At 51.0% G+C, this 25,407-nt stretch overlaps 1 long non-coding RNA gene across 3 annotated transcripts in view; it reads left to right on the top strand.

The window, feature by feature from the left end:
• Positions 1–6,949, top strand: part of LOC138304391 (uncharacterized) — a 58,865-nt gene extending 51,916 nt beyond the window's left edge. For all 3 annotated transcript variants that reach the window (XR_011205562.1, XR_011205561.1, XR_011205560.1), the window contains one exon: positions 6,815–6,949. This is a non-coding gene — a long non-coding RNA (uncharacterized lncRNA). The remainder of the gene's footprint in view (positions 1–6,814) is intronic.
• The last annotated feature ends 18,458 nt before the right edge of the window (positions 6,950–25,407 follow it).

Genomic DNA, 25,407 nt, shown 5'->3' with positions numbered 1-25,407 from the left:
CGGGGGCGTCGGGTGCAGAGTGAGAATTCTAACGCTTCCGGTGGGAAGAGAAAGTTCTTTAAAAGTTGCTTTAAAGTTGCAAAGTTGTTGCAGTTCTTAAACAGTGCCACTGTTCTCAAGAGTTTCTTGGTCCTTCGGGTTCATGGCAGTCCGCTGAGTCTTCAGAGGTCGGTGCTCCCTGTTGGATGCATTGCTGTGCAGGTTCTTTGAGTCTGGAGACTGGCCGGTAGGGCTGGGGCCAAGTCAATTGTTGTCTCCGTCGTCCCCGCAGGGCTTTCAGGTCAGCCGTCCTTCTTGTTGTTGGTTGCAGGAATCTGATTTCCTGGGTTCTGGGTCACCCCTAAATACTACATTTAGGGGTGTGTTTAGGTCTGGGGCAGTAGCCAATGGCTACTGTCCTGAAGGGTGGCTACACCCTCTTTGTGCCTCCTCCCTGAGGGGAGGGGGGCACATCCCTATTCCTATTGGGGGAATCCTCCAATCCCAAGATGGAGGATTTCTAAAGGCAGGAGTCACCTCAGCTCAGGGCACCTTAGGGGCTGTCCTGACTGGTGGGTGGCTCCTCATTATCTCCTCCAGCCTTGCTGCCAAAAGTGGGGGCACTGGCCGGAGGGGCGGGCATCTTCACTAGCTGGGATGCCCTGGGGAGCTGTAACAAAAGGCATGAGCCTTTGAGGCTCACCACCAGGTGTTACAGTTCCTGCAGGGGGAAGTTAGAAGCACCTCTACCCAGTGCAGGCTTTGTTCCTGGCCACAGGCTGACAAAGGCACTCACCCTATGTGGCCAGAAACTCGTATGGTTGTGGCAGGCTGGCAGAAACTGGTCAGCCTTGCACTAGGAATCAGACAGGTAATCAGGGGGTATCTCTAAGATGCCCTCTGGGTGTATTTTACAATAAATCCCACACTGGCATCAGTGTGCATTTATTGTGCTGAGAAGTTGGATACCAAACTTCCCATATTTCATTGTAGCCGTTATGTAACTGTGGAGTTTGTATTTGACAAACTCCCAGACCATGTACTCTTTATGGGTACCCTGCACTTACAATGTCTAAGGTTTTGCTTAGACAGTGTAGGAGCATAGTGCCCATGCAGTTATGCCTCCCCTGTGGTATAGTGCACCCTGCCTTAGGGATGTAAGACCTGCTAGAGGGGTGACGTACCTATGCCACAGGCAGTGTGAGGTTGGCATGGCACTCTGAGGGGAGTGCCATGTCAACGTAGTTATTTTCTCCCCACCAGCACACACAAGCTGTGAGGCAGTGTGCATGTGCTGAGTTAGGGGTCCCCAGGGTGACATAAGACATGCTGCAGCCGTTAGATACCTTCCCTGGCCACAGGGCCCTTGGTACTAGGGGTACCATTTTCAAGGGACTTATCTGTGTCAGGGCTGTGCCAATTGTGGGAACAAGGGTACAGTTTAGGGAAAGAACACTGGTGCTGGGGTCTGGTTAGCAGGGTCCCAGCACACTTTCAATCATAACTGGCATCCACAAAAGGCAAAAGGTCAGGGGGTAACCATGCCAAGGAAGGCATTTCCTTACACTCAAGGCATATGATGGTTGGACCTGAACCCCGTCGATGTCCTGCTTTGGCTTAGCATTGGGAAATATATTAACTATCCATTCCCATTATCGACAAATGTGACTATGTTCCACCACAATTTTACCCACTCCCACGTCATTCTAAACAACCCGATTCGAGCCCTACTAGTATTAGACAACCTTCTGACCTCCAACATCAATAAATCCATCTCCATTTCTTTATGGAACAATAGGAAGCTCTTGATGTCTACCCCCTCAGCTTTGGGCATGGAATGGGCCAAAAAAGGCACTGTCCTCATCTCAGATTTATACACAGACAAGGAGCCCTTGTCCTTTGCGGCTTTACAAGGGAAGTATGAATTACCTAACTCTGATTTTTATGCTTTCCTGAAGCTCAAGACAAGACTTTCTAAACTGACACCATTGCATTCCACATCCTTTTTCACTGCTCTCAAGTGCATCAAATCAGGTGGACATATAGCCTCCAAGGTCTGTAAATTAATTTGTGCGGGCTCTAACGTACCAACATTTAGCCTGGAGACACAATGATCTAGTTACTTTATTGACAAGGGTATAACTCAGCTATCAGAAGACTCCTGGGATAAGATTGGCTCCTTCGTGCTTCAAGGCAAACTTGTCCCTTCGCTGCTACCGCAAAAAAATTCTTGCTAGTCTACTCGCTGTATTGGACCCCTAATAAACTGTTTAAACTCAAACTGAAGGATACAAATACTTGCTGGTCCGTAATAATGTCTGGTGATGTCAAATCAGGATTTATAGAGCGCAACTACTCGCCATAAGGGTCTCAAGGCGCTGAGTGGGTTTGTCCTCTGAAGTGCAAGGGCATGGTGTTTCAGCTCTTTGCCATGAGGCAGGCGAAGGATCTTCCTCCAGCCGAGGTCTTCCGTATGCGGGGTATGGTGACTAGTGCCTGTTGAGTGGCGCGTAGAGGTCTGGTGGGGGAGTAGAAAGTGATGTGGTGGTTGAGGTAAGTGGGTCCTAGGTTGTGGAGGGCCTTGTATGTGTGGACGATGAGCTTAAAGTTAACAAAGGCTCATGTGGAGGGTCCCAGGATGAGGATCTCAGTCTTGTCAGAGTTGAGCTGGAGCCAATGGCTACTGTCCTTGAGGGTGGCTACAACCTCTTTGTGCCTCCTCCCTGTGGGGTAGGGGGCACATCCCTAATCCTATCGGGGGAATCCTCCAAACTCAAGATGGAGGATTTCTCAAGGTAGGGGTCACCTCAGCTCAGGACACCTTAGGGGCTGTCCTGACTGGTGGGTGACTCCTCCCTGTTTTTCTCATTATCTCCTCCAGCCTTGCCGCCAAAAGTGGGGGCAGTGGCCGGAGGGGTGGGCATCTCCACTAGCTGGGATGCCCTGGGGCGCTGTAACAAAAGGGGTGAGCCTTTGAGCCTCACCGCCACGTGTTACAGTTCCTGCAGGGGGAGGTGAGAAGCACCTCCACCCAGTACAGGCTTTGTTCCTGGCCACAGAGTGACAAAGGCACTCTCCCTGTGTGGCAGGCTGGCAGAAACTGGTCAGCCTACACTAGAAGTCGGGTAGGTATTCAGGGGACATCTCTAAGATACCCTCTGGGTGTATGTTACAATAAATTGCACACTGGCATCAGTGGGCATTTATTGTGCAGAGAAGTTTGATACCAAACTTCACAGTTTTCAGTGTAGCCATTATGGAACTGTGGAGTTCGTGTTTGACAAACTCCCAGACCATATACTCTTATGGCTACCCTACACTTACAATGTCTAAGGTATTGCTTAGACACTGTAGGGGCATAGTGCTCATGCACATATGCCCTCACCTGAGGTATAGTGCACCCTGCCTTAGGGCTGTAAGCCCTGCTAAGGGGTGACTTACCTATGCCACAGGCAGTGTGAGGTTGGCATGGCACTCTGAGGGGAGTGCCATGTCGACTTAGTCATTTTCTCCCCACCAGCACACACAAGCTGAGAGGCAGTGTGCATGTGCTGAGTGAGGGGTCCCCAGGATGGCATAAGACATGCTGCAGCCCTTAAAGACCTTCCCTGGCATCAGGGCCCTTGGTACCAGGGGTACCAATTACAAGGGACTTACCTGAGTGCCAGGGTTGTGCCAATTGTGGAGACAAAGTACAGTTTAGGGAAAGAACAATGATGCTGGGGCCTGGTTTGCAGGGTCCCAGCACACTTTCAAATCATAACTTAGCATCAGCAAAGGCAAAAAGTTAGGGGTAACCATGCCAAGGAGGCATTTCCTTACAGCAAGTTGACCAGTAGCTTTAGTCCTATTGTGGCGAGGTTCTCGAGCAAGGAAGCAGTGCTGGTGTTGATGCCGTTGTCAATGTGGTACTTGAGGTCGCAAAGGAGGAAGTAGTTTGTGGAGGTGAGAGCGTGGGGAGAAATGTTGTGGATGATGGAGTCGCTGAAGGCTGGGCAGGAGGTGGGTTGCCTGTAGATGAGGGTGCAGCGGAAGGTGGATTTGGGGGTGACGTGTATCTGGAAATGGAGGTGCTCCATGAGGAGAGAGTCTTCTTCTGCGTTGGTTGTCAGACGAAGTGTGGATTGGATCAGCATGACTCAGCAGGTCAACGCAGTCTCCTCTTCCTGCTTCAACACCCTCCGAATGCTCCGCAAGATCTTCAAGTGGATTCCCGTCAAAACTAGAAAAACAGTCACCCACTAGTCAACAGCCCTAGTCAACAGCCGACTGGACTTCGGCAACGCACTCTATGCAGGAACCACGGCCAAACTACAAAAGTAAATGCATCGCATCCAAAACGCCTCCGCCAGACTCATACTTGAGGTCCCATGCCGCAACCACATCTCAGCCCATCTCAGAGAACTACACTGGCTACCCGTATCGAAGAGGATCACATTCAAACTACTCACCCACACACACAAAGCCCTCCACAACACAGGTCCGGCCTATCTCAACGACACTTACCTTCCACACCCCCGCCCGCCAGCTCCGCTCTGCCAGCCTCGCCCTCGCCTCTGTCCCCTGTATTCACCACTCCACCACAGGAGGAAGATCATTCTCTTACCTCACCGCCAAGACCTGGAACTCCCTACCGCTCCAACTACAACAGACCCAAGACCTCCTGGCCTTCAGAAAAAACCTCAAGACATGGCTCTTAGACCATTAACTCCCCCCCCCTCAGCGCCTTGAGACCCTAACGGGTGAGTAGCGCGCTTTATAAATTGTCTGATTGATTGATTGATTGGATTTGTGTGTGATGGCCGGGCCGCTGCCTGGGTGAAAAGGCTGATCTTTGCGAAGTAGTTTGTAGTCCCTGGGGATGGCGTTTGCGATGTTTGGTGCAGACACTGGGTTTGTCCATGTTTCAGTTAGAGAGGCAATGTCCAGGCGGGTAGATTCTAGTAGCTCCCAGAGTTCTATGGTGTGTTTTGTGAAGGGAATTAATTTTGATGACGTAGCAGCTGAGGCACTCTGGGTTGGTGTTTGATGGCTCAGTTGCTGGAGGGACAGGTGCTTGGTGTAGGGTGAGGGTGTGTTGTGGCAGTAGGGACAGGAGAACGGTCCATGGGTTTCAATGGGTGATGCGGAATGGCAGTCAGTGGAGCGTCCTGTATTCAGCACATGGAGGGTCTCTACATTGTAGAGATGGAAGGTAGGAGGACCAGGGTTCATGGTATTGGGCACAGTCCAGGTGCGGACGGGCACCGACGGTCTTGCCTTAGGCATGGCTGCACAGAGGCCACCATTAAGAAGGGGAGGGAGGCAGGAGGGTCCAGTCAGCAGGGAGGCGGGAGGGTGGGAAAGCGCTTTGCAGGAAGGAAAGGAGGTGGGGCCGCAGAAGCAGCAGCGGCAGGATACGGAACGCAGGGAGAGGGAAAGGCTGAAAGGCGAGGGAAAGAGACAAAGAAAAAAATAAAGATGACAGGAAAATAGGCAAAAGTAAAAGTGACAGCAAGATACTTACAGATGGCCACTAGGCCTCCAAGGATGAGGCACAGGCGGGAGCCTGCGGGTGGAGGTGGGCCTCGAACTGAGAGTCAGGCAGGTTCTCAGTTCAAGCGCAGCAGCAACTGGTGGAGCTGCGCAGAGGAGAGCGCATAGACGCTGGCCAGGAGGTCAGAGGAGTCACTCACATGTTATTTTCATGCCCTTATCTTACTCCATACAAGAAGAATGTAGAGACCCAATCAAATAAAGTATTCAACACCACTGTCTCATTGGATTTTCTGACTATCGCACTTGGTTCGCATGCAGCCGTAAATTCCCTCACGCTCACAAACATCAACGTCATGCTCTTCGAATTTTTGACCATCATTGCTCTTAAAGTTATTTTGCTCAATTGGAAAGACTTCAAAAATGTCTCTTATCATACTTGGTGGGCGTAGGTCACATATCTTACAATCACACACACTGCTCAATCACATCACACTAGCAATCCAGTCCCATCTATGCATATCTCAAGAACTTTAGATTCTTTTATAAATTTCCTTGTGCAAAAAACCCCTGACCTCCCTTTGCATCCAGCTCCAGTTACCCTGGTCAGACAATGTCACTCCTGTGGGCCTAGCAATCTACTACTTGACTTTCCCTTTCTCATGTCTCTACTCATCTCCCTCTTTACCACTTTCCTCTGTTCTATCTTATTCTCTCTTAGTGTCTCACACTCCCTGCCTCTGGGGGCATTCTTCTTATCTTCTTCTTTACTCCATGTATAGTTTAGTGTTTAGGAACACTCACCAGAATCTAGTCCACCAGTGGTATAATGGTAGATTTATATATACCTTTACTTCCATTTAACCATACCAGATAGTACAAATTTACAATTTATTGTATGATATATGTACCAAGATCTCAATATATCAATGCCTTTTCAAAACATAGTATTTGCCCTTGTATTTATGTTCCTTTACAGTGGTCATCAAACTAGACTGTTGTAATCTTGCTGCAGAGACTTTCCTTTTTTTTTGTGTTACAATAAAAATCCATAAAACTTTTGGAACGAAAAAAAGAAGCCTGAAAATGAGAAAATAAAGTGCAGACCGGGACAACGTATTTACCTCTTTGCCGACAGGATTGCGCTTTTACCATGCTTATTTTCACACATTGAGGAGAATTAATTGATACATAATTGCATCCAGGGTCAGCCCACAAGAATGAGCTTCTCATGTGTGTTGATTAATGCTCATAGAGCAGAAATGTTATTGTGAAAGTGTGTTTTTAATCTGCACTGAAAGAAAGAACAAATACTGTGTTGACCATCGATTTAACACTTTTATTTATTTTTTATTTGTAGGAAAGCTGGATTGCCTGCAAATGAAACCAGACCTGTGAATTACAGAAAATATTTCATAGTGAAATATCTGAGATATGAGATTTGAAACAACTGACAAGCATTAAATAAAAAGGCACACATGATATTTACTGAAAATATTGTTTCCCTAATCATTTGCAAACAAGCTAGACTTTTGATAAACTGGCAATGGTCAACCAGTCAGATAATTTGCATAGTGCAATTTGTCACTTGTGAGGGTATCTAGGCACATGCAGGGTCCAGGATCTCAGTCGAAGAGCCAGGTTTTTCAGCATCCACCGGAACTCCTGTAGAGTAGGGGAGTTCCTGACTTTGGCTGTGAGGTAGAAGGAGCATCCTCCTGCTCTCCTGCTTTGTATTAAAGGGGTATGGGCCAGCAAGAAGAAGGCGGAGTGGAGGTGTCTGATGGGTTTGTGGAATCTCAGACAGTAGTTGATGTAGGAGGGTCCGGTATTGTGCAGGGCCTTTAAACTGTGGGCGAGGAGCTTGAACTGGCATCTATTCTGAACTGGGAGCCAGTTGAGTTTATTGAGATGGGGTGATGTGGGTGTGGTGAGGGAAATCCAGGGTGAGTCTTGCTGTGGGGTTCATGACGGCTTGTAATCTTTGAACTAGGTGAGCCTCCATTCTCACGTACAGGGTGTTTCCGTAGTCCAGTCGAATGGTGACAAGTGCTTAGACTGGTGATGAGGGCTTGAGTGATGGTGCATCTCACATTTTGGGAAGGCCACTTGAAAATCTTACGTAACATGCACAGGATGAAGAAGCAGGAGAATTACACTGCATTTTATTGGAGCCTTATGATGTTTGCTGTCCAGGGTGATACAGAGGTTCCTGTCGTGCTCAGCTGGGGTTGGAGTGGACCTTAGTTCTGTGGGCCTCCAAGAGGCATCCCAGGGGAAGTTGTCGCTGCTGAAGATCAAGACTTTGATATTGTCTGTGTTGAACGCAGTTCATGTATTGGTGGAATTTGTTTCTGGCAGCTGTGGAGTTTTCAGAGTGGATTAGTTGTGTGCTGCCAGCTTGCAAACATTTTCCCAGGGGCTGCAAAGTCTAGTCAGTGGTGTGCCTGAGGGCCGCATTGATGTCAACAAGGTGGGTGTGGGGCTTTGTGAAGAGAATGGCTAGTGTGGGTGCAATTGCTAGCTAGGGTGATTAAATTGTAAAAAGGAAGTAACTTGATTATTGAATTGGAATGAAATAGAATGAATTACACAATGTGAAGTCAGAAACTCTGTGTAGGAAAGTGACCATTTTGGCATGGTTAATCCTCCACTTTTTTCCTGATATTGATGCTGACTTGACTGAGAGTGTGATGGGATCCTGCTAACCAGGCCCCAGCACCAGTGTTCTTTTCCTAAAAATGTACCATTGTTTCCACAATTGGCATACCCCTGGCACACAGCCAAGTCCCTACTAAAAGGTACCCATGGTACCAAGGGCCCTTTGGCCAGGGAAGGTCCCCAAAGGCTACAACATGTATTATGCCACCCTAGAAGACCCCTCACCAAGCATATGCACACTGCCATTGTAGCTTGTGTGTGTTGGTGGGGAGAAAATGACAAAGTTGAGATGACACCCCTCTCAGAGTGCCATGCCCCCAAACCACTACCTGTAGCATAGTTAAGTCACCCCTCTAGCAGGCCTTACAGCCCTAAGGCAGGGTGTACTATACCACAGGTGAGGGCACAGCTGCATGAGCAATATACCCCTACAGTGTCAAAGTCCATTCTTAGACATTGTAAGTGCAGTGTGGCCATATAAAGTACAGGGGCTGGGAGTTTGTCATTACAAACTCCACAGCTCCATGATGGCTTCACTGAATTCTAGCAAGTTTGGTATCAAACGTCTCAGTACAATAAACCCACACTGACGCCAGTGCTGGATGTATTGAAAAATGCACTCAGGGGGCATCTTAGAGATGCCCCCTATATTTTAGCCAAACTTCAAGTGCAGGCCTGACTGGTCTATGCCAGCCTGTCACTTCCAGATGGGTTGCTGACCACATGGAGTGAGAACAAGCAGCTGCAAAGGAACAGGGAGATGTCAGTGGCTCCCACAGGGTCTACTGAGAATATGGGCTCCTATACACTGAGTTCAGAGACCCCAGACCTGGTGCAACCATGAGTGTGCTAGTGCCTCGGCAGTTTAGGGAGTATATCCTAACTTTGGCCCATGACATCCCCCTAGCTGGGCATCTGGGACAGACAAAAACTTAGAATAGGTTTGTCAGCCATTTCTGCTTGTCCAATGTGTCTCAGAAGTTGAATGAGTTTTGTAACTCCTGTGTCACCTGCCAAGCCAGTGATAAGGCAGGTGGGCACCTAAAGGCCCCCTCATTTCACTACCTGTGGTGGGGGTTCCCTTTGAAAGAGTTGGTGTGGACATTGTGGGTCCACTTGAGCCACCCACAGCCTCAGGAAATCAATACATACTGGTAGTAGTGGATAATGCTACTAGATATCCTGAAGCAATTCCACTTAGGTCTACTACAGCTCCTGCAGTTGCTAAGGCCATGATTGGTATCTTTACCAGAGTAGAGTTTCCTAAGGAAGTGGTTTCTAACAGGGGTACAAACTTCATGTCCGCTTACCTAAAGCACATGTGGAGTGACTGTGGAGTGACTTATCAGTTTGCCACACCATACCACCCACAAACCAATGCACCTGTTGAGAGATTCAACAAGACATTGAAGGGCATAATCATGGGGCTCCCTGAAAAACTCAAAAGGAGATGAGATGTCCTCCTGCCATACTTGCTTTTTGCCTACAGAGAGGTGCCTCAGAAGGGAGTAGGGTTTCCTCCCTTTGAACTTCTGTTTGGCCACCCTGCTAGGGGTCACCTTGCACTTGTAAAAGAAGGCTGGGAGAGACCCTTCCATGAGCCTAAACAAGATGTGATGGACTATGTGCTTGGCCTCCACTCAAGGATGGCTGAGTACATGGAAAAGCCATCCAAAAACCTTGATGCAAGCCAATAGCCCCAGATGCAGTGGTATGACTAAAAAGCTGCACTGGTAGACTTCAAACTAGGGCAGAAAATATGGGTTCTGGAGGCTGGGGCTCCCAAGGCACTTCAAGACAGATGGTGTGGACCTTATCCTATCCTAGAAAAGCAGAGTAAGGTTGCCTACTTGTTAGACCTGTGCACCAGCAAGACACCCAAGAGGGGATCCATGTAAACCGCCTAAAACTCAATTGTGACAGGGCAGATATAACCATGCTGGTAGTTACTGATGAGGAGCAGGAAGCAGAGAGTGAGCCTCTCCTTGACTTCATCTCACATGACCCTAAAAATGGGTCAGTTGATGGAGTTGTCTATTCAGACACCCTCACTGCCCAACAGCAAGCTGACTGCAGGCAAGTCTTATAGCAGTTTGCTGGGCTCCTCTCTTTGACCCCTGGACAGACCCACCTGTGTACCCATGATGTGGACACAGGAGACAGTTTACATGTCAAAACAAAAATCTATAGACACACTGACCAAGTCAAAGAGAGCATCAAAGTGGAGGTCCACAAGATGCTTGATTTAGGGGTTGTTGAACCCTCTGACAGACCCTGGGCTAGCGTTGTGGTCTTGATACCCAAACCTCATTCCAAGGATGGGAAGGGAGAGATGAGGTTTTGTGTGGACTACAGAAGTCTCAACTCTGTCACCAAGACAGATGCTCACTGTAGGAAAGTGCCCTCTTTCTTGGTATGGTTACCCCGTTGTCTGCCTGTTGTCCGTGTGTTTGACTGTGTTCACTGGGACCCTGCTAACCAGGACCCCAGTGATTATGCTCTCCTCTAAATGTGGTTGCTACTAACCTTTTCTCCCCACAATTGTCATACTGGTGCCCCCATGTAAGTCCCTAGTATATGGTGCCTAGGTACCCAGGGCATTGGGATTCAAGGGGATCCCTATGGGCTGCAGCAATTATTCTGCCACCCATAGGGAGCCCACTCAAAGGGTTGTGCAGGCTTGCCATTGAAGTATGTGTGAACCGGGTGCACGCACCAGGTTTCAATACAGGTCACTGCACCAAGTCACTGTAAGTCACCCCTATGGTAGGCCCTCTCAGCCCAGAGGGCAGGGTGCATGTACCTGTGTGTGAGGGCATCCCTGCACTAGCAGATGTGCCCCCACAAACTCCAGCTCCATTTTACTGGACTGCGTGAGTGCGGGGACACCATTTTATATATGTACCGGACATAGGTCACAACCTATGTCCAGCTACATAATGGTAACTCCGAACCTGGGCATGTTTGGAATCAAACATGTCAGACTCATACCCCATTACCGTTGCAAGCAAGTATTAGAAGTATGATTCTATTCACTCTGGGGGCTCCTTAGAGGACCCCCAGCATTGCTACCACCGGTCTTACAGGGTTTTCCCCGGCAGCCCAGCTGCTGCCACCACTCAGACAGGTTTTTGCTCTCCTGCTGCTTGATATGATCAAGCCCAGGAAGGCAGAAGAATGCATTTCATTTGAGAGAGGAGGTAACATCCTCTCCCTTTGGAAATAGGTGTGACTGGCTTGGGAGGAATAGCCTCCCCAAGTGACTGGTTTTGCTTTGAAGGGCACATTTGGTGCCCTTCGTGCACAAACCAGTCCACACCAGTTCAGGGACCCCCCAGTCCTTGCTCTGGTGCGAAACTGGACAATGGAAAGGGGAGTGACCACTCCCCTGTCCATCACCACCACAGGGGTGGTGCTCAGAGCTCCTCCAGAGCGTCTCTGGGTTCTGCCATCTTGATTTCAAGGTTGGCAGGGAACTCTGGGAGCATCTGAGTGGCCAGGCCAGGCAGGTGATGTCAGAGGCACCCTCTGATAAGTAGTTACCTGATTAGGTGACCAAGCCCCCTCTTTGGGCTACATAGGGTCTTCCTTTGGGGTGGGTCCTCAGATTCGGCTTGCAAGACTCCAGCGGGACTCCTCTGTAACCTCTGCTTAAACTTCTGGCCTCAGGAACCACGACTGGACCCTCCAGGAACCTACAAGCTGCAGGTCCATGAGGAGGACTCTTCTGCAACATTGTATCCGGAACTCCTTCCAGCTTTGCAACATTTCCCCAGCTGTGCATCCTAAGAAGACTGGAACTCTGCAGTCTGTACAAGAAGAAGAAGGAATCTCCCTTCGGGTGAAGGCATCACTTCCCTGTAACTACAGGTACCTGGCTGCATCGACGACCATCTGCATGGATCTCCCCTCATCCTAAGTGGCGTGGGTCCTGCATCACGGGTGGTGGTCCAGAGAGTCTTTCTTGGTCCTCTGCCGGCTGTCGAATTTTGGTTGTGGTAAGTCCTTTCCACTCCACTCAAGACTGTCCCCAAGTGCACCGTGTCCTTTGCAGCTGCCAAGGCTTGTTACTTCACCTCCAAGGGGAACTTCAGGCGATGTGTAGCTGCAGCCTCCAGCACTCCAGCACTCCCTCCTTCAACTTCTGCACCTCTGAGTGGTCCTCCAGCGACGTGGAAGCAACTTGTGTGGTGCTGTGTGGGCTGCTTCTGTGATTTCTGTGTCCCTGCCCTGTGGGACACCTGTGGGTGCTTCTGCTCCTGTGGGCCTTCTGAGACGCGGAGGGTCCCCTGTGACTCCCCCTCCTGTGTAGAGTCATCCTAGACCTTGTTGGTCACCGGCAGCACCTCTTTTCCTTCAACTGTGAGTTTCCTTTGCCAAGGCTTGTTGGTGGAAATCCTTTACCGACAACCAGCTGCAATCCAGCTTTCAGCGTGGGACACCTTTTGCATGCATCAGGAACTCTTCTCCAGCTTCTGTGCTGCAGTGCTGCCTGTCTCCCTTCTTCGTCGACCAACTCAAAAAGGTACCGCTGGGTGGGTAGTATCTCCTACTCCCCCTGGACTCCATAGACACTTCTGGATTTGGTCTCTCCTCTCCACAGGTCTCCATCTTCGGTTTTCCATCATTGCTTCTTTGCAGGCTGTTCTGGGTGTCTTCTATTTCTTCTTTTCATCCTTTGGGGTGGGTTTGGGAACATTCAGTGTTTTACTCCTGCATTGCTGGTCTCTGGGGGGTACTGCATTACTTACCTGTGTGGTTTCCTAGTACTCCCAGATCCCCTCTACACAATTTACTTACCTAGGTGGGGGCCATATGTTCGCATTCCACTTTCTTAGCATATGGTTTGGGCTCCCCCTAGGACTACTATTGCATATTGCTATTTTACATTGTTTTCTAACCTTTTTTTATGTCTCTTACTGTTTATTAGTGTGTGTGTATATGTATGTATGTATGTGTATATATGTATGTATATATATATATATATATATATATATATATATTGTATTTACTTGCCTCCTATTGGAGGGTTGCATCTCTAGTATTTTCTGATACTGTGTTCCAAAAATAAAGTATCTTTATTTTTGCACAGCTGAGTGTTTTCTTTCATGTGTTCTGTGTGACTACGTTGGTATTGCATGAGCTTTGCATATCTCCTAGATAAGCCTTGGCTGTTCATCCACAGCTACCTCTAGAGAGCCTGGCTTATAGACACTGCCTATTCTTCACAGAGAGGGGATAACTATACCTGGACCTGGTCTAGGGTGTAAATACCTTAGGTACCCACCACACACCAGGCCAGCTTCCTACACTCACCCCATACCAAGAGCAGATGAACTAATAGAGAAATTAGGTGCAGACAGATTTATTACTACCTTTGACTTAACTGCAGGTTACTGGCAAATTATGATGGCACCTGGAGCAAAAGAAAATACAGCATTCTCTACATGTGATGTGCATTATCACTTTAATATTATGCCCTTTGGCTTAAAGAATGCCCCTGCCACCTTCCAAAGGCTGTTGAATCAAGTCTTTGCTGGTTTGTAGTCCTTTAGTGCAGCATATCTGCATGATATTGCTGTCTTTATCTCCTTCTGGCAGGATCACCTGGTTCATCAGGAGAAGGTTTTGCAGAATCTGCAGTCAGCATGCATCACTATCAAGGCATGAAAGTGCCATATAGGGCAGTGCAACCCTTACAGCCCAAGATCCAGACAATTCTGGACTGGGAAGCTCCAAAAATCTAGACTCATGTCAGGGCATTCCTTGGCTTGGCTAGTTACAATAGGAGGTTTGTGAAGTGGTATGAATCCATTGTAACACCCCCCCCCCCCCCACACACACACAGATCGGACCTAAAAGAAAAAGCAGAGAAAAGTAAACTGGACTCTTGACTGCCAAAAAGGCCTTTGACACCCTGAAGGGGGCAATGTGCTTAGCACCAGTACTCAAAGCTCCAGATTATTCTAAGCAGTTCATTGTGTGGGCATATGCCTCTGAACATGGGATAGGAATAGTTCTGACACAAACCAATGATGATGGCCTTGACCAGCCTGTTGCTTTTATTAGCAGGAGGTTACTCCCCATGGAGCAGCACTGGAGTGCCATTGAGAGTCCTTTGCTGTGGTATGGTCACTGAAAGACCTGAGACCATACTTGTTTGGTAGTTACTTTATAGTTCAAACTAACCACAGACCTTTCAGATGGCGGATATAAATGAAAGGTGAGAACCCTAAACCTCTGAGGCAATCCAACTCCCTACAGGGAATTGACTTTTCAGTGGAATACAGACCTGGGACTGCCCATGCAAATGGCCTTTCTAGATTCTTCCACTTAGACAATGAAGACTCTCTAGGGAAAGTTTAGTCTCATCCTCTTTGGTTTGGGAGGGAGTTGTGTAAGAAAGCACCCCTTTTGGCACAGTTACCTCTTCCTCCCCCCCACACACACACTTTTTGCCTGATATTGAGTGTGTGCTGGGATCCTGCTAACCAGGCCCCAGCACCATTGTTAATTCCCTAAAAATGTACCATTGTTCCCACAATTGGCACACCCCTGACATACAGCTAAGTACCTTGTAAAAGGTACCAATGGTACCAAGGGCCCTGTGGCCAGGGAAGGTCCTCAAGGGCTGTATCATGAATTATGCCACCTTAGGGGGCCCCTCACCAAGCACATGTACACTGCCGTTGTAGATTCTGTGTGTTCGTGGGGAGAAAAAGACAAAGTCGACATGGCACCCCTCTCAAGTTCCCATACCCCCAAACCACTGCCTGTGGCATAGTTAAATCACCCCTTTAGCAGGCCTTACAGCCCTAAGGGAGGGTGTACTATACCACAGGTGATGGCATAGCTGCATGAGCAAAATGCCCCTACAGTGTCTAAGTCCATTCTTACACATAGTAAGTGCAGTGTAGCCATATAAAGTACATGGGCTGGGAGTTTGTCATTACGAACTCCACAGCTCCAAGGTGGCTTTACTGAAGTCTGGCAAGTTTGGTATCAAACTTCTCAGCACAATAAACCCACACGGATGCCAGTGTTGGATTTACTGAAAAATGCACCCATAAGGCATCTTAGAGATGCCCCCTATATTTTAGCCAAACTTCTAGTGCAGGCCTGACTGGTCTGTGCCAGCCTGCCACTTCTAGACAAGTTTCTGACCACATGAGGTGAAAGCCTTTGTGCTCTCTGTGGCCAGAAACAAAACCTGTCCTGGGTGGAGGTGCTTCATGCCTCCCCTTGCAGGAACTATAACACCTGGTGGTGAGCCTCAATGGCTCAGGCCTCTTGTTACAGTGTCCAAGGGCAGTCTAACTAGTGGAGATGTCCACCCCCAGACAAAGACTCAATTCTCGCAGCAAGTCTTGGGGAAAATTAGAAAAAACAAGGTGTGACCACTTCAGCTGGGACCACCCCGAATGTGTCCAGAGCTGAAGTGAACCCCCTCCCTGCAGAATCCTCCATCTTGGATTGGAGGACAGGGACCAATAGGGTTAGATCTGGGTCCCCATCCACAACGGGAGTGGGCGCGGGAAGGGTGTAGTCGCCCTTAGGGACAGGGGCCTTTGGCGACTGCCCTCTGACCCCTGTAACACCCCTAATTTCAGGATTTATTGGCTTCCCTGAACCTAGTTTGTCAGATTCCTGGTGACCTCAAGAAGACAACCAGAAGTAAGAAGGAGGACTGCTAAGCTGAACCCAGCAGAAAAGACTGAAGTCACCAAGTGCATTGGCCTTAGCCCTACCGGCATGTCTCCAGCTTCTGAAGCCTCTTCTATAAAAAGGCGACACATCCTGCAGGACCAGCAACCTCTTAAAAGCCTTAAGACTTCCTGCACACCAGAGGACCAAGATCTCCCATGGACAATGGGCCCAACAGACTAGAGCTGGTCCCCTGGCGATTCTAACCTAGTGTCCACTCTGGGATGACCCCTCCTGTCCCCCACAACGATGCCTGCAGGCTAAATCCTTAGGACCCCTCCTGCCTGTGAAAGATCCGGACAAAGATACTCGATGCCAAAAGGTACCCTTCACCTGCATCACCCTGGCCCTGGGGAACCTGAAATCTGGTGCAGCAATATGCATCAGGCGGCCCTCCCCACTGTCCAGCCTGTGGTTTCTCCGAACTGACCCCCTGGACCAAGCCTGCAGTGTACTTGTGCTCCCCGGGGTCACACTATTGAAGAGCATTGGGAGCCCCATGCTATAGGTCTGCACTCCTCACCTGCCAGCCCCTGTGCCGCTGAGGGTGTGTGTTTGGGGCTGACATGTGGCACCTGGTGCTCTCCTAAACCTCCCAGGTCTGCCTTTTGAAGACGTGGGTATTTACCTGCAAGTAGGCTTGATTTCAAATGCCCCCAGTCCTCATAGGATCCTTGCAACAATTTTACCTCTACACTCGGCCGGCCCAGTGTTGCTGGTGGTGAGTGTTTGGAGTTAACTTGAACCCCAACTTGTGGACGTCCTAACCCCCAGAGACTGGAACTGTAAGTCTTGTACTTACCTTGAACTGTACTAACTCCCCATCCCCCAAAACTGTCTTTGAAAATTGCAGTGTGTCAACTTTTAAGATAGATATTTGTTATTTTATTGAAAACCGTTTTACTTGCCAAATTGAAACTAAGTGGTCTTCATACATATGCTTGCTACTTACCTGCAAATGTACTCACCTGCAAACTGAATCTTGTGGTTTTAGAAATAAATTAACAAAATATGTATTTTCTGTATAAAAACAATTGGTCTGGATTTAGTAATTGAGTGTGTGCTTCCTTTATTGCCTGTGCGTGTACAACAAATGCTTTGCACTACCCTCTGATAAGCCTAACTGTTCGACCACACAACCACAAAACAGAGCATTAGTATTATCTACTTTAGCCTCTGTTAAGCCTCTGGGGAACTACTGAACTCTGTGCACACTATATCTCATTTTGATATGGTATATACAGAGCTAGCTTCCTACACCCTGGGATCAATCCTGACTTACCATCTTGACCACATTTTGTGACCCTAGAAAATTGTCTCATTTTACTTTGCCCCTTTTTACTTCATTATGACGTATACAAACACCTTGAAATACACGAGTTCAGGATATGAACTGTATAAAACCTTTTCTCTTGTGTTTGATTTAATAAACTATAATGTTGTCCATGTATAATACCAACCCAGACCACCCAGAAAGTTCTATGTGAAAACTGACTTGTCTCTTAGTTCACTATTGGCATTGTTGTCAGGGTGGGAGGAGGCTTGAATGTTTCTACATTTGTTTTTGAAAGCTATCAGTTTTAAAAATACTTCTGAATGCACTGATATGATCTGATGTGCTGAGGTGATCGCATCTGCATGTTAATGAAAAACACTTTTTTCAATTTTTAAAACATTATCGTATTGTTGGAGCTGCATGTGAAGGTCAGAAGGGCTGCATGCGGCCCCCGGGCAGTACTTTAAGTATCACTGGCGTAGGAACATAATTTTGAATCCAGGGGATCTGACTATGTTGCGAAGGGGGCACATGTATATGTTGAAGAGAGTGGGGCTGAGCAATGAGCCTTGAAGCACTCTGCAGATGATTGGTTTGGGTTTGGAGGTGTAGTCAGGTAGGTGGACTCTTGTTCTGTCGGTAAGGAAGGAGGCGATCCATCTAAGGGAGGGTCTTTGTATGCTTATGTCGTGAAGTCTGACGATGAACATGTGGTGGGAGATAGGGTGGGGGGGGGGCTGCTGAGAGATCGAGGAGGATAAGGGTGGTTGTCTCTTCTTTGTCGAAGAAGGCACGGATGTCATCTGGTGCCGCGATAAGGGCTGTCTTGGTGCTGTGGTTGCTGCGGAATATGGATTGGGAGTCGTTTAGGAGGTGACTGTGTTCCAGATATATGGTGAGTTATTGGTTGATGGCTTGTTCAATGTCTTTGTCAGGGAAAAGGAGCAGTGAGATTGGTCTGTAGTTGCTAAGTGGCACACAATACAATCAAAGCCAACACACCATCCAGTACATGCTGCCCAGTGTTGTGATAATATGCCTTAACCATGGTCTCACTCTTGAATTCATGTTTTTTTTTTAACTTATTTATTTATGCATAGAAAGGAATACATATAACTATGCACTACCTCATAGCATATTACAGTTAAGGAAAAATACAGTCAGTCGACCAACTAATGACAGTCCCCGTTTGAGGCCCCCACCCGGGTTCACGCATTGTGCTCTGGCCTAGTAGGCATTAAGAAGTGAACATTTACAGCACTAGACTAGGTTGAACCAACCATCACAAACGTATTGGGTATATTGATTAGTGGTACGAACCACTATACATTTAGTGCAGTGCATTACAATACCACAACTATCAAACAGACAGAACACTGTGATTATAGTGAGCACTGACAGAACATAAAATTGTGCAACAACGCCCATATGACATTGAAGGTATCACGCACACGAGGCCGGGGGGATAACTGTAAAACAGCCCATATACAAATCAGGGACCAGGATGAGGAGGAGTTCCACTCATGGTGACCCCCACCTCAATAGCCAACCCTGGAGTCACACCCACCATATCATCTCAAAACTCATAGCCATGCCTCTATACCCGCCAACCTCATTCCATGAGTGGACTAACTATGTCCAAAGCTCAGCAGAATTCAGGAGTTCCATGCGGACTTTGCATCGTCTGCCCGCCCAGACTACTGATAATAATAATCTATCCAGCTACCAGAACAATGAGAGAGGAAGCTCACAGAGCAAATTCTGCATGACATACAGGCATCGGGGGAGAACAATAATTTTGCTTAGTGCGATTCTACCCATAACTGATAATGGAAGGGAGGTCCAGAATTGAACAGAGGTGCGGAGGCCCTCCAGTACTCTTCCCATCTTTAGCATAAATTGCAGTTGAGGGGAGTGCGTCACTCGAACACCTAAATATGTAAAAGACTCTGGTGGTCATTCTGACCTCGGCGGTAAAAGGCGCCTACCGCCGGTCAGAAATCCTCCATAATCCCGCCGCGGTCGCGGAAACCCGCCACGGTCATTCTGACCCGCAGAAGGCAAACCTCCGAAAATCCGACCGCCACAACAGACCGCCAGACCAGCGGTCGGCGGAAAGGTGGAGGTGACCAAACCTCCACCGCCACGCCAACAGAAATACGCCCATCCCATTACGACCCACGAATCCACGCGGCGGTCATTCAAACGCGGTATTCCATTGGCGGGACACACCGGCGCGGTCAGAATACACACAAACGAACAAAACTCACCCACATTGGACGATTTGAATCCCACACACCTGATACACATACACACACCACTCCCACACACACAATACAATATAAAACACACACCCACATCACCCACAAACCCCTACGCTTAAAAATATGGATTTGGGGCCACTGGCTGGCTTGGGGGCCTGGCGGGGATGGGGGGCATGTTGGGCATGGCGGGGGGCCTGGCGGGGATGGGGGGCATGTTGGGCATGGCGGGGGCCTGGCGGGGATGGGGGGCATGTTGGGCATGGCGGGGGGCATGGCGGGGGGCCTGGCGGGGATGGGGGGCATGTTGGGCCTGGCGGGGGGCCTGGCGGGGATGGGGGGCATGTTGGGCATGGCGGGGGGCATGGCGGGGGGCCTGGCGGGGATGGGGGGCATGTTGGGCATGGCGGGGGGCCTGGCGGGGGGCCTGGCGGGGATGGGGGGCGTTGGGCCACTGGAAAGGAAAATGCTGAGTAACTTGAACGTGGTATTTCTCCCTCCCTGTACGTGTCACATAGGTCCGCGCCCATGAGAAGATCGGGATTTGGCGTGCCATCGCCAAGGAAGTCCGGGCCCTGGGGGTCCACCATCGACGGGGCACCCACTGCCGCAAGAGGTGGGAGGACATCCGCTGCGGGACCAAGAAGACCGCCGAGTCTCTGCTGGGGATGGCCTCCCAACGTAGGCGGGGTGCCTGCCGTCAACTGAGCCCCCTGATGTTCCGGATCCTGGCGGTGGCCTACCCTGATTTGGATGGGCGCGTGAGGGCAGCACAGCAGACACAAGGGGGTGAGTACAAGCATTATCTACTCTGTTGTCGTGCAGTGGAGGTGTCTGGGTGGGGGAGGAGGGCTGGGGGTCCCCCTAGGCCAGGGCGATATCTGTAGGCTGGGCACCCCCGTAAGCCCCTGTGTCCCCAGCCACCACCCTCAGTAGTTTGTCAGTACAGCCATCCCTGGGCCTTGTCATCCATGGGTGCAGTTGTCAACTCTAGGCGTGTAGGCCATGTTCCACGGAATGCGTAGCGTACCCCAAGTGCGCAACTTAGTGCAGGGGGCATCTGTGTCTGTCATGTCCGCTAACTGTACCGGAGATCCATGTACTCAATATCCCTTTATTTCTCTCTCCCCCCCCCTTTTTGTTTGTCTTTCTGTGCTTGTGTGCATCAGCATCATCAGGCGGAGGAGAAGTGGCATCGGGGCAGGAGGGAGCTGCATCTCACATGGCCCATGAGGGCCATGCCACAGAGTCAGACTGGACCAGTGAGACGGAGGGCGAGGGGAGCTCCACGACGGGGACGACTGGAGCCTGCAGCGACACGGACACGTCCTCGGAAGGGGGCTCCCTTGCGGGGGTGGCACCATCCGTGCCCCCCGCCATTACAGGTACAGCCGCCACCCAGCGCACCATCTCCGCCCTCCCAGCAGCCCCTCCGCGTTCGCCCCGTGCCCGCTCTGCCAGGAAGCCGGGCATCTCCTTCGCCCCAGGCACCTCAGGCCCTGCCCCTGTTACCCCCGCTGCCCTCAGTGAGGAGGTCATTGACCTCCTCCGAACGCTCATTGTTGGGCAGACTACCCTTTTGAATGCCATCCAGGGGGTGGAGAGGGAGGTTCATCGCAGCAATGCGTACCTGGAGGGCATTCATTCGGGTCAGGCTGCCCATCAGCGATCGTTCCAGGCTCTGGCCTCAGCACTGACGGCAGCCATTGTCCCTGTCTCCTGCCTGCCTCTACTAACTCCCTCCTCCCAGTCTCCTGTTCCTCTGCCTGTCCCACCCACACCATCAGACCAGCCTGCACACACCTCAACACCCAAGAGAAGCTCATCCAAACATAAGCACCACAGATCACGCAGACATTCACACACGCAACATTCCGATGCAGACATGCCAACAGTCACTACCACCTCTGTGACCCCCACCTCCTCGTCTCCCTCCTCCCTCCCTGTGACGTCTACACTCACACCTCCATTCACCTCACCATCAGCCAGTGTTTCCATCACCAGCACACCCTCCACTCCAGTCCGCACACGTGCAGTCACCACCCCCACTGCCATTTACACGTCCCCTGTGTCCTCTCCCACTGTGTCTGTCACCCCCTCTTCCACACCACACAAACGCAGCCACCCACCCACCCAACAGCCATCCACCTCACGACAGCCTATCCCTCCTGCACCTGCACCCAAAGACAGCAAACGTGACTCACCTACAACCACATCCTCTCCCTCCACTCCCATTCCCACTGTACCTACCACTTTCCATTGTCCCAAGAAGCTCTTCCTCGCCACTACTAACTTCTTTCCTGACCCTGAGCCCCCCCCTCCTTCTCGTCGGGGTAAGAAGAGCACCTCAGCCACCACCAGCCCTGCAGCCCCCTTGACAAGGGTGCAGGGGTATTGGAGCCCGCCAGCCCGCATGTCTGGATCTTCGCCCAGCAGCAAGGGGACAGCCAGCCCACCCCCTGGGAAGAGGAGCAGAAGACGGAAGGGGCGCCGCAGGAGCCCGCCTTCTACATCCCCCCCGGACACCACCCAGAGACAGTCACCAGCCACAGCTCCAAAGGGAGGCAAGGGCCACAGGCCGACGACTAAGGAGGGCAAGGGCAGCAAGTTGGAGAGGTCAGGCAGCAGGCCTGCTGCCCAGGAGGAGCCCACAACCCCCATAGCTGCTGCCCCGGGAGGAACCGGCACAGCTGCCCCGGGAGAGCCCACCAGCCCCATAGCCGCTGCCCAGGGAGGACCCAGCCCAGCTGGCCAGGAGGGCCCCACCACCCACAGCCCAGGTGGGCAGTGAAGGAGCACCATCCCCGCTGCCCAGGAGGGCACCACCAGGCATTTAGCAGTTGGCCATAGACCGTCCGCCGTCTCAAGAACCGCTGAACTGGGCCCTTCAAGGCAAGAACCGCTGAACTGGGCCCCGCCGTCTCAAGAACCGCTGAACTGGGCCCTTCAAGGCAAGAACCGCTGAACTGGGCCCCGCCGTCTCAAGAACCGCTGAACTGGGCCCTTCAAGGCAAGAACCGCTGAACTGGGCCCCGCCGTCTCAAGAACCGCTGAACTGGGCCCCGCCGTCTCAAGAACCGCTGAACTGGGCCCCGCCGTCTCAAGAACCGCTGAACTGGGCCCCGCCGTCTCAAGAACCGCTGAACTGGGCCCTTCAAGGCAAGAACCGCTGAACTGGGCCCCGCCGTCTCAAGAACCGCTGAACTGGGCCCTTCAAGGCAAGAACCGCTGAACTGGGCCCCGCCGTCTCAAGAACCGCTGAACTGGGCCCTTCAAGGCAAGAACCGCTGAACTGGGCCCCGCCGTCTCAAGAACCGCTGAACTGGGCCCCGCCGTCTCAAGAACCGCTGAACTGGGCCCCGCCGTCTCATGAACCGCTGAACTGGGCCCTTCAGGGCAAGAACCGCTGGCCCTTTGGCAGACGTGGCAGGGCAGGATCTATCTCGGGCAGGGCTGCAGGATGTCCTCTGGCCAACTTGCCTCCTCCAGTGGCAGTGGGGTCTGTTATGGACTGTATGGACTGTGGCTTTGCTCTCCCCAGGATGGCCCAGTGGGCAGGCCACCCACTGTATGGACTGTTTGGACTGTGGCTTTGCTCTCCCCAGGATGGCCCAGTGGGCAGGCCACCCACTGTATGGACTGTATGGACTGTGGCTTTGCTCTCCCCAGGATGGCCCAGTGGGCAGGCCACCCACTGTATGGACTGTTTGGACTGTGGCTTTGCTCTCCCCAGGATGGGCCAGTGGGCAGGCCACCCACTGTATGGACTGTTTGGACTGTGGCTTTGCTCTCCCCAGGATGGGCCAGTGGGCAGGCCACCCACTGTATGGACTGTTTGGACTGTGGCTTTGCTCTCCCCAGGATGGCCCAGTGGTCATGGAGTCCCCTCGTGGATCTGGCGTCGTGTACTCAAGTGGCTGAGGTGCCCCCCCTTCCCTTCCCCCTGAGGTGCCTGTCCTATTTTCTTTCTGATGCCCCTGCAGTGTTCTCTCCGTGGAGTTCTTGTCGTGGGACTGGGCCTTGCCCCTTTGCACAGGACCCCTGTGATCCACGGACAGTGGTTGGACTACATTTAGTAGCTGTATATATTTTGTACATAGTTTATTTATTTATTGGGATTAATGGCGTACATATTTCAATATATCTGGCCGTTTATGATCTCTTCTTTTGGTCTTTGCATTATTTCGGAGGGGGGTGGTTTGTGGGTTGTGACAGTGATCTGTGGGAATGCATTGATGTGTGTGTTGTAGTGGGTGTGGGTGGGTGGGTGTGTGCCGGTAATCTTTTCCCTCCCCTGTGTCGTAGGTGCAGTACTCACCGATGTCTTCCGCGCCGCCGGGCGTGCTCCTGGTATATGAGGAGGAATAGGAGTGCGGGGATGACCTGTAACTCTGGCTCCATACTGCCGGAATCTCGCGTGGAGTGCGTAGAGGTGAGCGTTTTCCCGTTCGTAGTCTGTTTCCGCCGTGTTCTTATCGGCGGTGCTCCCGCCCCGGAAAAGGTGGCAGATTGGTGGGTCGTAATAGGGTGCACAGTACTTTGTCTGCCGCCGGGCTGTTGGCGGGAACCGCCGCGCTGTTTGTTTGTACCGCTGTGGCGGTCGGAGTGTTAAGTTGGCGGGCTGTGTTGGCGGTTCCCGCCAGGGTCAGAATTGCATATTTTAGACCGCCGGCCTGTTGGCGGCTTGGCCGCCGCTTTATCACCGACCGCCAGGGTCAGAATGAGGGCCTCTGTCTCCCAAGACAGCCCCAAACAAGGTAGCTCTGGCCTCGCCATGTCGACAGACCTGCCATCCGGAATAATACCGTTTTGTGCCGATTGATATCTGCCCAAAGATGCCCATCATACCCAACAAGAGGTGGACCGCTAGCTCCTGGTCTGTGACATACACCAGGGCATCATCAGCATACAGTGATATTATATGCGTTCTTGTCCCACCCATCCAACCCAGACTGCAGTCGTATGGACAGAGGCTCCATAGCCAACGCAAACAGCAGTGGCAACAAGGGACATCCCTGCTGTGTGCCTCGTTTGATAGTAAAGGACTCCGACACTATCGCTCCCGTACGCACTCTTGCCCGAGGCGCTGTATATAAAAGATGCACCCAGGATAGAAAGACCGGGCCTATACCCATCCTACGCATCACCTCCCATAAGTATTCCCAGGATAAGGTGTCAAACACTTTCTCCATATCAAGAGCCCCCAGAGCTGCGGGAAACGTGGATCTGCGGGTCTCGTGCAGTATATGTGCTAAGCGCCGTTTGTTCATATGAGTCCCCCTCCCCGGTATAAATCTGCATTGATCACTCTGTAAAAAATGTGTCATCACTCGACTCGAACGAGAGGCCAAACCCTTGGCCAACAATTTAACATCCACATTTAACATGGATAACAGCCTATAGGAGCCCGGGACGTCCACCGCCTTCCCAGGTTTCGGCAGCATGACTATCAATGCTTCCCGCATATTCTCCGGGAGAAGGTCCTCACCCCGCGCCTCATGGAGCATCTCCAACAGTCCCGGCAGAATCACAGCGGGATAAGTACGGTAAAATTTGAATGGTAGCCCGTCCGGACCAGGTGCTTTCCCAGATGCCATTCCTCCTAATGCCTCTATCAGATCGTCCAAGGACACCTCCCCCTCCAACTCTTCCGACTGGGCCTCCGTAAGGCGAGGCATCCACAGTCCATCCAAGTACTCCAGTATCCGGGTCACACCTACACCACATGCTGTGGCATAGATAGCCCGCAGGTGCGAATTCACCTGCAGTTTTCCCAAAATCTTATCTCCAGAAGGACCACGGAGCATCTGGATGATAGGAACGGGACGTTCCTGTCAGACGAGCCAAGACAACATACACCCCGAATGGTCCCCCTCCCGATACAGCTGCTGCCTATAATTCCGGCTGACATAATTATCCAGTCTATCCCAGAGTTGTACAATTCTGTGACGCACCTCAAGGCAAGCCGATTCCAACACGTCACCATTATCTATTTGGTGCTGTAAGGCTGTCAATACATCTTCCTGCTGCGTGAGCTCCTGGTCCAAGCGC

This window comes from Pleurodeles waltl, chromosome 7 (assembly GCF_031143425.1).
Source record: "Pleurodeles waltl isolate 20211129_DDA chromosome 7, aPleWal1.hap1.20221129, whole genome shotgun sequence".
NCBI lineage: Eukaryota > Metazoa > Chordata > Amphibia > Caudata > Salamandridae > Pleurodeles > Pleurodeles waltl.
This window is presented reverse-complemented; position numbering and strand designations above follow the sequence as displayed.